Source organism: Neophocaena asiaeorientalis, unplaced genomic scaffold (assembly GCF_003031525.2).
Source record: "Neophocaena asiaeorientalis asiaeorientalis breed wild unplaced genomic scaffold, Neophocaena_asiaeorientalis_V1.1 scaffold395, whole genome shotgun sequence".
NCBI lineage: Eukaryota > Metazoa > Chordata > Mammalia > Artiodactyla > Phocoenidae > Neophocaena > Neophocaena asiaeorientalis.
In genome coordinates this window covers 2128525-2142179 of record NW_020172274.1, presented here as the reverse complement: position 1 = coordinate 2142179, position 13655 = coordinate 2128525, and positions in this window count along the sequence as shown.

Genomic DNA, 13655 nt, shown 5'->3' with positions numbered 1-13655 from the left:
AAGATATTTAAACATTTTTAAAGAAATAAAACAAGGTCCTAATATAATATATGGCATTTCTGAAGAAATTTGGTATAAGAATAGTTTGGGACTGTTTTGGAATGAATGATAATACGTGATTATTCTGCATATCCTTAAGCTGATTTCAGTACTCTTAATTAATATTGCTGTTGGCATTATAAATCCTTATTTAAAACTAAAGCAAAAAGAAAAATACATCAATGCATTCTGGGAGGTGAGGATATTATAATAACTATAAGCTCGTCCTTTTTCCCTTTCCAGTGCCTGTGCCCTGTAAATAAAGAATAAACCCAGGGGAAAAAAGAAGGAAAAGGGAAAAAAAAAGAATAACATGAACTTTGTGGAAATGAAGAGTGCCATGTCTCAAATGACGACTAAACCAAAATACAACAGGGACAGCAATTCCAGGCACATCCCAACACAGGAGACTGTTTATATATACCTAGCTTTCCTGAGGTTACTGGTCCTAAGGAGACCAATCCATCTCAACTGGTGAATTCTATCTTATATTTAGTAATCATCATCTTACTCATCACTAGACAAAAGCATGTAAATTGAGTAAAATTGTGTAAGACTTCATTATAAGGAGTATTTTTTGGTAAGGGTGTATCCCCTTACATCTTTTTTTTTTAGTTACCCAAATTTACTTTTTCTTACAATTTCATTTATAATAATTAACATTTTTATCTCCCCATTTTTAGAGCACAATGTAGTTTAAAACTTTAAATGATAAAGGTGGAATTATTTCCATCAGTTGCTTAAGTACTTTTATATCACTCTCACCTAGGTGTTATTCCTAAATTCTCTACTAGCATTTGAAAGTCAGTGTATAACACATTGTACAAAATACTTAAACTTGGAAATCAAAAATACACATACTTTAATTTTCAGCTCTTAAAAGACAGCTTTCTTTTATTACTATCCTCCTTTGCTTAGATATTCTTACATTTAACTCAAAGTATATGGTGAATTTCATCCATTGATGAATTTCTATGCTGGATATTGCAGGGACAAATGTATCAATAAGACTTCAGTCAGATTGTCTTCAATATGCTTTGTTTAAGATAAGAAAAGCAAGAACTGCATACATGGAGATTAAATACTATTAATAAATGTTCTTTGTCATATTTAAATGGTTGAGAAATTTTGAGTTGTTTTATCTATATCTATCTCTTTATACTTTTCTATATATCAATTAACTTACATAATTTCAAGGAGTAAAGAAAAAGAAGAATGTAAATAGAACCATGTAGCAAGTAGGACAAGGTTGTGTGTTATCATGCTTGAGAGAAGCAAGTATAAATGAGCACAGGCAGTCAAGTATAACTGACTACACTGTTTAAATTTAAATGTGCAAGGAGAGACTACTGTGTGGTAAATTCGACCACTGAATAGCAAGTTGATTAAAAAAATTAGTTTGGAAAGCAAAAGGTGAGCCACTAAAAGGTTGTGAGGAATAAAATGTTGTGACTGAAATTTCATTTTGTTTTTGCCTCAAGACTGATATCCTTTGGTATTATAACTATAAAATTAATTCAATCTTTCTAAAGAACAAAAAAAAAACAATAGATTAAACATATTTAGACTTTTCTTCTCACCAGCGTAGGGTGCCTTCAGATCTTAAATCTCATAATACAGCACAAAATTGAGTGCCATAGATATCCAACCGATCAAATTATGTTCAGCCTTTTTACCAAACCCTACCACATGTAGTCCATCTACTTGGCTGGGATTAGTAGTTTCTTCTCCAGATCCCACTAAAACTATAGACTATGAACCACACCACACTAGATAGTAGCAAAACTTCTCTTTCCTAGTTCATCTATCAATAATCCTCTATCTTAAGAATCTCACAGATAATACTCTGTGTTCTCTCCACCACATTCTGCTACTACGGTCTATCTTGATATCAACACTGGCATCCACTTCTTCCCAGAAGTCCCTAATTTTATTTGGATAATATATATTATGTGGATTACTGCAGTACCTCCTAAGTTTTCTCCTTGATTCCACATTTACCCATTTCAAACTATTCTCCACATTATCACCAAATTGCTGCTAATAACACCTGATAATATCATTATCATCACCATTATAATGATACTATCCACTATGTAAGTAGACTCTATGTCCTATGCCCTGTTTTGTTTTTTATACATATTTACTCATTTTTTTCAGCACAGTAAGCTTTGTGTTAAGTATTATTATGAGATCCATTTTAAATATGAAGAGAGAAACATATACATATATAAATTGTATACATATATAATAAATTGCATATACTCTATATATTCCATTAAAATACAGAATAGATGTAAGTAGTAACATTACCGAAAATAAATAATAATTAAAATGTATCTGAAAAAGAGATTCAAAACAGTGTTTAATCTTTCAGTAATGTTTGGTGAGGTATGGCGCAGTGCAAAGCATCAAGAAGCCATCACTTCAATGGTTTTGAGACTTCTTTCTTTGAGATTATTGTACATGCCTACAGGGTAATTTTCCACATGTTTAACTTTTTTGTCCTTTGAATTTTTGTCCTTTGAAGCTATCATTTGGTGCCAAGTCTTATATATAAGGTAAGAAATTTATCAATTTAGGTGTTATGAGTACTAAGTCAAACAGTAAAATCAAGTTTAATTATAATGGACTCTCTTCCTCCCTTCCTTTCTCCTTCTCCTCCCTCACCCTGTGTTTTAATACATAAATGGGTTTTGATCATAATTATGATAATGATAATTAAAGCAAATGATATTTGGGCACTAAACGACTTTTATTTTTTATTTATTTATTTTTTGTCGGTACACGGGCCTCTCACTGTTGTGGCCTCTCCCGTTGCAGAGCACAGGCTCCGGATGCACAGGCTCCGCAGCCATGGCTCACGGGCCCAGCTGCTCCGCAGCATGTGGGATCTTCCCAGACCGGGGCACGAACCTGTGTCCCCTGCATCAGCAGGCGGACTCTCAACCACTGCACCACCAGGGAAGCCCCGCCTTTTTATTTTTTTAATCTAGTATAGCAGTATGAACTCTAGAGTCATTCAGGCTATGTTCAAGTCTAGATTCTGACAATTACCAGCCGTGTGACCATAACTAAGGTACTTAATATTTTTGATGTTCACTTTTTTCATTCACTAGACTGGGATATTACACGTAGAGACATTGATTGAAAGGACTGTATATACCAGAGTTCATGATGCCTGGTCGACTTACACAGCCAAAATTATTTAGCCCCGCTGAGGTCAGATACAGAGACCACATGCTTTCTGTGTAGGATTCATAGTTACACAGGAATTATCACTGGAAATCAATCCTTTACTCAAGAGAAAAGCTAAAGTTGCACAGGTTTTTAAAACATTTTTTAAATTTCTTTAATTTTTCCTTTTTGAAAGAGTCTCTTTCATAAAGCAAATAAAACCAAACTGATACAGCAGTTATCAGAATAACTCGACCCAACTCTGGGCCTGTTAAATTCAGAGGAATAACGTGTTTTTTGAAAAAATAATCTTGAGCTATCCAGCTACGTTGAATCAAATATGTGCCATCTTCCACTATTTCCTTGAAGATCACAAATCCAAAGCAAGATACACATTCACAGATTGTCAATTCAAAGTTAATATGGCATTCAAAAGACTTTAGAGCTATCTCATTGCTTTCTCATCTTCTTGTGGCTTCTTGAACGCATACCTATAGTTCTGATTTTAGCCTCCCCCCAAAAGTAGCATTACTACCTGTAGTACTGGCCTAGTCTCATTTATTTGTTTGGATACTTCCTCATATTTCCTGTTATTAAATTACTTCATTTTATAATTTTCAATGAGACGTCAATAACTGATAGCATTTTCCAGTTTGTGAGGCTTAGAAATGGCAATCACCAAACCTGGATTATAGTTTTTATTTTAGGGGAGTTTTAACATGTCTTAATGTTTTAACTCCTCGCATATAGAAAACATGACTTCTATGCATAGCAAAAGAAATGATTAAAAAAAGTGAAAAGGCAACATATGGAATGGGAGAAAATATTTGCAAAATGCATATCTGGTAAGGAAATATTCAAAATATGCAAGAAACTCAAACAATTCACAGCAAAACCAAACAAGCAAACAAATAATCCAATTTTAAAATGGGCAAAAACCTGTATAGATATTTTTATAAAGAAGATACTCAAAGGCCAACAGGAACATGAAAAGGTGCTCAATATCACTAATCATTAGGAAAATGCAAATCAAAACCACAATGAGTTATTATCTCACATATTTTAGAATGGTTATTATCAAAAAGACAAGAGATAGCAAGTGTTGCTGAGAATGTGGAGAAAAGGGAACCCTTGAACAATGTTGGTGGGCATGTAAATTAGTGTAGCCATTATGAAAAACAATATGGAGTTTCCTCAAAAAATTAGAACTACCATATGATCCAACAATTCTACTGCTGGTATATTTCCAAAGGAAATTAAATCACTATGTTGAAGAGATATCTGTACTCCCATGTTCACTACAGTATTATTTACAATAGTCAAGACATGGAAACAATGTGGGTGTCCATCATGGTTGAATAAACAAAATGTAACATACATACCACACACACACAATGGAATATTATTCAGCCATAGAAAACAAGAAGGAAACCCTGCCAGTGGCCACATGATTAAACCCTGAAGGCATTATGTGAAGTAAAATAAGTCAGACAGAGAAAGACAAATCCCATATGATCTCACTTATATGTGGAATTTTTAAAAATACAAACTCTTAGGAAGAAAACACATAGGTGTTTGCTAGAGACAAGGAGTGGGGAGTAGGGATAGTGGGCAAAAGTGTTCAAAAGTTACAAACTTCCAGTTATAAGATAAATAAGTTATGTGAATTTATACACAGCATGGAGACTACTGTTAATAATAATGTACTGTATATCTGAAAGTTGCTAAGATAATGGTTCTCATCACAAGAGAAAATAATTTTAACTATGTGAGGTGGTGATGTTAACTAAACAAATTGTGGTAATGATTTTGCAAAAAATACATATATCGAATCGTTACGTTGTACACCTGAAACTTATAAAATGTTATATGCTGATTATATCTCAATAAAACTGAGAGAAAAAAGACATAAAAGATTTTTTTAAATGACTTCATCAAAATGTTAGATCAGTTCTGCTGAATTCTTTATTATTTTCTCTGAGTTGCAATTACTGAGTGGATTTATTTTTTATACCTCACTTAATGTTCATTTAAGATGCATTACTAGATCAAAGACAAATATAGAGGAGTTGAAGAGACAGATAATACTTTTAAGATGTTTCTGAGTCTCATTGATTTTTTTAAAGTGAGTATAAATGATACAAACAGGAAGAAAAACTTCTTTGGTGACTCAGACCATTACCTCATTGATGAGAATGTCACCACAGTCAAGACAACAGTTATGCTTTTTCAGTTGCAGAATGATGTTTTCTTACATAATGCCTTTTAAATTGTCAGGACTCCATGATGCATTTTGGAAATGTTATCATTAATGGAAAAGAGAGGGTTCAGATCAGAATAGTGCAGAGTTGAAGCATTTGACTTGTTTCTAATGAAATTTTACTCATCACCTGTCAAGGCAAGACATTTCAAATTGGAGCATTTAGTGGGAAACCAGAAAAATTAAAGGATTCTGGTCTTAAACATCATTTTCTAATGTTGCAATTTTTTAATCTGTAATTGGTAGTGCATGAATGTGCTCAGCAGTGGGAATTTTAATAACTCACTGATAACCAACGTTGATTAATAGGTATCTCTAATTATTCATGAACATCTTTCTGTAAATAATAGTTCTCAATATTTTGTATAAAAAGTATTAATAAGTAATATATTTCGAAGTGGAGAAGTCTTTTCACCATACCTGAGATCAATTTAGCAAATTTCATTAGACCATTGGTAGCAGAGATGACCAGTCACCTATCCAACCTCCAGTCTTCCTTTCCTCTTTTCTAACAGAAGCCCTGTATTATTGAGTGTTACACTGAACCCAGTAAACAACTATGTTTTGTAATATCTCTCACAGTTGTCCCATCCATGTGACTAGGTGTTTAAGCCTGTGTTTATGGAATGAAAGATATGAGAATAGAGATTACTACTGGCATTTTTCTATTCCCATGTTTGTTATGTTTTATTTTTAAATAAAACGTAACAAACGTGATAGCAGGAACTCCAGAAACTTCATATCGTGAAATGAACAAATATTATGTGGCACTATTTACAGCATCAAAAAAAAAAAAAAAGCCCATGTCTTAATATCCTCAGCATCATCACATCTCTAGACTACCAATATCCAGAATTTTTATCACTTAATATAAAATAAATCTTTATGTGGGTTTTGACACTGAAATTTGGGGTTTTCTAACTTAAGAAACCAAATCTAATCCTAATGTATATATGTATATTTTAGAAGATGTTCAATCTGAGAAATCAAATAAGTCCTTTTATATGAGCACATAAACTGATTCTCCCCAAAATGGAGATTCTTAAAATGAAATATTTATTCTAAATAAGATTACAGAAAGCATTAAATATAAGAAAAGGGAGGAAAAGGTCAGAATAAAGATGCTATGAAATTTCTGGTTTCCAGTAAAAAGGAGCTACATTATTCAGGAAAAAAAAAAAAAAAAAACAACCTCTCTAATGAAATGTAAAAATGCTTAAAAAATTTGTTTAAAAAAATTGAACATGCTATGAAGATGAAAAGATATTAAGGGAATATTTAGCCAAAAATGAAAGAAAATAAACACAGATACGTGAATGAAGCATTTACAACTTTTGCTTTCAATGCATTTGCCATTACTGACAACTTTAAATTCATTTTGATAGCCTCATCAATGCAAGAGGATTAGAAAACAAATTACAGAACCTTTCAAGGTATGGAAATATAATAAAGCACTCTCCTTCAAAACTGAAATGAGAACATAAAGTTCTACAAACTCAAAGACAGACCAGATGCAAAACAGCTGTTTTGAAGAATTTTCCCCACATATTCCCATCAGAGCATGGCCCATGTTACCTTAAAATTTGAATTTAGATTCCAATAATCCTAATTTTCTAAGAGGAACAAAAGCAAATATTCTCTGAAAGTATATACATGCTAGGTTTCATATTATTTCTAAAAAATATTTCATAATAACTAATATATTGTTAAAGGTAACCTGACATATAAGAGTGTAAGTTAAAATAAACCAATCCAAAAACAAACAACAGAATATCTGTAACACTTCTGATACCATTCATTACAGACTATAAAACAATTAGACTTACTATGCTTAAAAAACTAAAGTCTAAGTTTGAAATGTATGATTTGAAGGAATAAGAAACTATCAATAATGACACATAATATTTGGACAATCTCTAGAAATAAAACGCAAATAACAACAATTATAAACTTAGTTTACATGTTTAACAGCAGATTAGATACAGCTAAATAAAGTATTATTGAAACAGATGATTAAATATAACCTGGAATGTAGTAAGAGAGGGCAAGAAATAATAAAAGACAGAAAAATATATTTATTATAAGACTAATTAAACTCACAAGATGAAACAGAAGATATTAATGAGTGAGCAGCAATACTTGTAGATATACTGGCTGACATTTTTTACATGACAAAAGACATAAATTCAAATTAATATAAAATAAGATAACAAAAACATTACAGCAAAACTGCAGAAAAACAAGGAATAGGAGGAGATTTTTAAAGTACTCAGATGTGGAAGAAAAGACAGATTACCTTAAAAAGACTGGAAATTATGTGTACAGCTAAATTCTCAACAGTAACAATGACAGAAGAGTATAGAATGACATTAATTTCAAAAAGAAAAATGACCACTATATCCAGACAAAATATTTTCAAAAATAAAGACAAGTTCAGTCCAAATAGAAGAGAAATAAGAATGGGAATGAGCACAAGAAACAAGAAGGAAAAGGAGGAGGACAGCAGAAGGAGAAGGACAAAGAGAAAAAGAAAACAAAATTGAGAGAGTTGACCATTAATACACATTTATTAAAGTATTTAAAGTACTGCAGGCAGAATTAAAATTTTCTGAGATGTGTATGGTCTCAGAACCAAGGCCTTTAAAAAGAAGTAGAAAACATAACTGATTATAAATTAAAATCAATTTATAAAAAAATAATGTGCATACTTTAGGAAGAGGAACTAAACTGCACTGAGATGCTTATATTCATATGGAGGACAGAAAGGCTGGAAGTCAAGGCATTTATTAAAGATACACTTTGTAAATACTAAGCAATATAATGCTGATGTAATTGCAATGATATCAGACAAAATATATCTAAACCTTTAATAGAGATAAGCAGAGTTACTAAGTAACTACAAAATATTCAATTTGACGGGAATACACACACAAAACACATATTCTAAGCATTTTTTAGTCCTAAACACCTAACAAAATTGAGCAGATATGTAATGGCAGGTATACCATTTCTAGTGTAAGAGAGATTAAAAATATTTACTGCAAAAATTTAAAGAACTATAAAGAGAAATAGAAAACTCATAATCTTAGTTGAAAATCTTTATATATAAATGATATAATATATATATAATATATATATACAGCATTATGTACAGCATAATGATTCAACTTATATATATTATGGAGTGATTATTACCACAATAAGTTTAGTAAATATCCATCATGTCATATACATACAAAATAAAAAAATTTTTTTTCCTTGTGATGGGAACCCTCAGAATTTACTCTCTTAACAACTTTCATATATAACATACAGCAGTGTTCATTATATTTATCATGTTGACATTACATCACTAGTATTTATGTATCTTGTAACTGGATGTTTGTACCTTTGACCACCTTCATCCAATTCTCACTTCCCCCACTCTCACCTTTGGAAACGACAAATCTTATCTCTTTTTCTATGATATTGTTTGTTTGTTTGTCCTCTGATGTATAATTGACCAATGACACTATGTTAGATCCTGGTCACCAGAATAAGTCTAGTTGCCATCTGTCATCATACAAAGATATTACATTATTATCAACTATTCTCCATGTTGTACATTTTATCTCCATGACTAATTTATTTTGTAACTCGAATGTTGTGCTCTTCATTTCTCTCACCTATATTACTAATCCCCTTGACCCCCTCCCCTCTGACAAACCACCTGCTTGTTCTGTGTACCTATGACTCTGTTTCTGTTTTGTTATGTTTGCTTGTTTTAGATTGAACATATAGGTATAATCATATGGTATTTGTCTTTTTCTGTCTGACTTATTTAATTTACCATAATACCCTCTAGGTCCATCCATGTTGTCCTAAATGGCAAAACTTCATTCTATTTTATGGCTGAATGTGTGTGTGTGTGTATATATATATATATATATATATTATGTGTGTGTGTGTGTGTGTGTGTGTGTGTGTATATATATATATATATATGAATAGAGAACATAGAAATATTAATATCCTCTCATCATCAATAGAAAGTACTCCATATTTTTAAAACCTTACTTGATAGAATTTTGTTTTCTACTTCACTTCAATATTCAACAACTGCCAGAATATCAATTTGATCTTTTAAGTGTAAGTAAATCGTGGTCTACGCAGCAAGTTTTCAAAAACATACAATTTGGAAAAAATATGTTCAAATACACATTTTTTCAACTGTATGAGAAAGCAGATGTATTTGATGTATTTGATGTTTTAAAAAACACTTCATAATTAATAACACAAAGCTTTTGCCATATACTTCTGCGTGCGTGTTTGTGTTTTAACAGTAAGCTCTATTTTAAGAGTTTACATTGTTTGCATGGTTTTACATTTTTTTGCATTATTTTAAAATGAATTTATAGAATATGTCCCTCTTAAGCATGTACATACGAAAACTGAAAAGTGAAAAACTGTTTCTCCAAAATTATATATATCAAACCACCCCAAAATAGGTCTTATAAAAGAAACATTCTGTGAAAGGCTCTGTTTACCTAATTTGTCTTTCCATTCTTGAATCCATAATCACCACCAATTTAAATAATACATGCTTTAAGAACCCATGAAGGGATTTTTTTATGAAGGATTAAGAGATTCTTTGTGTATGACTGAACTCATACCACAGAATGAGAATTATGTAGAAGTAAATTTGATTAAAACAGGCTGCAAAACTTTTACAAATATATTTCATTTTATGCACATGGTTACTCCTTACTAAAGAAGTGATGAAAAACTTGATCACAACAATATTAGGTATTAGGTTGGAAATTCTTTCTCCTTGCATTGGCCAAGTTGTAACCATCTTCCACCCTATATTCTACGAGGTTTTTAAACTTATGCTTGTGTCTCCCACAATCTCATATACTTGTGTTATAAAAATTACAGAGAAATTTCTATATGTATTTCTATGATTGCTTATATTTCAGCTTTTAAATAAAAACATTACTATCTATATTTGATTAAAATAGTTTTGCTTTTTTTTCAGCATTCTTTGTAAAATTGCTTCATCTCAGGTATTAGGTTTTGCTCTTTAGATATGTGCAGAATAGATATTTTATACCTGCTTTGTCTTGATGTTCTAAAGTGGATTTAAAGCTTTTCTGCTCTATATTGTTTCACCACTGGTAAGTACTATATTTCATATCCTCTTGTAAAAAGAGAAACTTTCTTACTGAGATTTGAGCAGAAAATATATTAGACAATGGGAAGATATAAACAGTCTATATTTGTTAATAATCTTATTAATTATTCTTTCTAGCTGCATGATCTCAGTATTTGGATATTAGGATTTCTGTTTATATATTGCATTCCCACTGAATTGGAAAACATGTTATTTGCCATAACATGCTTGATTTTTATTTTACCTTAGTTAAATACCAGGTATCTATATGGTGATAAAGGAGAGGGAGTATAGATGGGCAGGAGGTTGGAAAACTCACAAATTTCAGAACTCCATGAAAAATGGTTGTCTTTGCTTGGAGTTTACTAATCAATCAATTATGGAAGAGTATAATGCTTAGTACAGATGTTGAAGATACTTAATCAGATATATAATTAGAGAACTGACTTTTGATCCTCACAGGCTGTGAAAGTATGTTTTACACATAGAGACCTGAGCACTCTCTAGTATAATATAGTAAGCACTAAACAACAAACAAACAAAAAAGCTGCTATTTTACCTGTTAGTTTTAAAGTCAATGTTTATTTCATAGAAGACTTCCACAGTCCTACAGTGAATGTGTTTTCAAATTTATGTAGATTGTCTTTTCAGAAGTTTTTTTGGGGGGGTTGTATAAAGAGTGTGATAATCTCTTTGAATTGGTGCCCTCCAAAGAAGACAATGTTGTATTCATATTTGCTATGCTATTAATATTTGACTATGTAGACTCTAAGATATTTATAGCTAAAGGAAATATCAATAAAGCAGTTTCTCTTTTTTATTTCATCAATCTGTTATTCCTGGTATAAATGAAATGTTTTAAGCATCACACAAATTAAGAGATTAGTTTTCAAGCCTTTGTAAATTTTTGCTCAGAAAAGCTAACAGGTTTCTCACATTCAAGTCCTTGACGTTATTTGCTAATAGACTATATCACCTTGCCTACTTTGCTCATCTAAACTGAGAAAACAAGAACCCCTGAGTAAAGAACATGGTCTTCTTGATAAATACATTCATTAGTTCTTATGAACACTCTTCTTTTTTAACAATGGGAGCAACCATTAAATGAAATATGGACCATCTCTACTTTTTGAAAGACCTTAAGAAGCACAATTTGGTTGGTGGATTAGTGAATGGAGAAAGAAACTAAATGACATTCAGCTTATTAGTGTGATATATTGAGGCAGTCAAGAAAATGTTTTCTTTTTCTTTTGGAGTTTTCTGAAATTCTTCAAAGTTAAAAGAAGAAAGTCTCATGTTCATATTCCCATGTGAATCACCTAGCTCACCTAGCCTAACCATGCAGCAAATGAGAAGTATATTTAGGGATTTCTGGAGGGGTTATACCAAATGATTCTATGTAATGGTCATTGCCATGGCATTTTACAAAGTTTGATATGTGTGAATTACCTAGGGATCTTGTTATGATGTTGACAGCGGTGTTTTATAACTGGCTCTCTGGAAAAACTGTGTATATATATATACACACAGGTAAATGTATTAAAACTTGTACTAATAAAAAGGATTATTAGAAATAAATGTCCTATACTTTATTGTAAATAGCTAATTGATTCTAACAAGAAGTCTCTTAGGTTTTTGCTGAGCTCTCGTATTCTTAGTTAACCTATAGTTGCAGTTTATCCATGACAAACAGGATTGCTATCCAATCCATAAACTCTTCTCCCAGTGAAGTTATTGCCATTAAAACTGGTATGTGATCTACTATAAATCTCTCAAGATTTTACCAATTATACTCATTAAGCTCAAACCTCTTTCAGCTTCAGCTCTAAGTACGCAGAAACTTCACTCATCTGTCAGTGATGTGTATGACTTCTTTCCTGAACTAAATAACCCATTCTGTATACTAGAAGATTATTTCCTCAATCGTCTGTGCTTTCCACAATGTAGGCTATAGATACAACACACAGTTAGGTTTCATCTACATTATTAACATATTCCCCATCACTTACCTAAGTCTACACAAAAACAACAAAATAAACCAAGCCTTACTTTGTAGTTTTTGCCTATTTTCATGGGGCAAATACTGCCACTGTGACTGATCAAGCTATCAATATGATACTACTGAGTGTACAGTGAGGTAGAGAGGCATAGTAGTTATAGTATTTCCACAACACAGACAATAGACACAACTTCAAGAGCATAGATAATAGTAAATGCGGTTAAGTACTCAGGTGTGATGGGATTTGAGTACTTATTTTTGTTATTAATATAATTTAATTTTGTTTCTTAAATTTAATTTTTAATAACGTCTTGCTTATAATAGACTTGCAAAATTCCTGCAAAACATACATATAACACCATTAGTGTTAATAATATAGTATAAAATATAACTTTTGGAGTTAATTTTTGGAATTTTGTTATTAGGAATAGATTCTCTACAGCTTTGCTTTCTATACTTATCCCACATGTGACTGTGCATATAAATTCTTCTGGGCTATCAAGTGTATTGTGGTTAAAATAGGACATAATCTATTAAAAGTTATGCTCTTGAATAGGACACAGTAATAATCTAGGGAAAATATCTTTACAGTGACTTGCACTGTATAGAGATATTGGAGTAAGGTCTACAATGTCCTCAGGGGAAAAGAATCAAGATTCAGGATTTCAAAATCCTGTCAACCTTTTATTCAGATATAAAGGCAACAGATAAATATATTACTATATGGCAACACTTAGAGAATACTCTAAGTATTCTCTATAGAAGTTATAATGAACCTCTATAGAAGAAACAGATAGTGAACAAAATTCTTTCACCCAAAGATACATGGAGAAAGTATAGTAAAAGAATGAGTAAGAAATATTGAAAAAACCAACTGAAATCAGAAGTTGCATTCCACACTCACCTTCTTTTTTAAAAAAATATTACCCAAAAGCAGCAGGCAACAAGATAAAAAAATTTCATGTTTGGCAAAAAATGGGGAGAAAAATAGAGAAACTGACAGATAAATCTCAAAACTATAAAAAAGA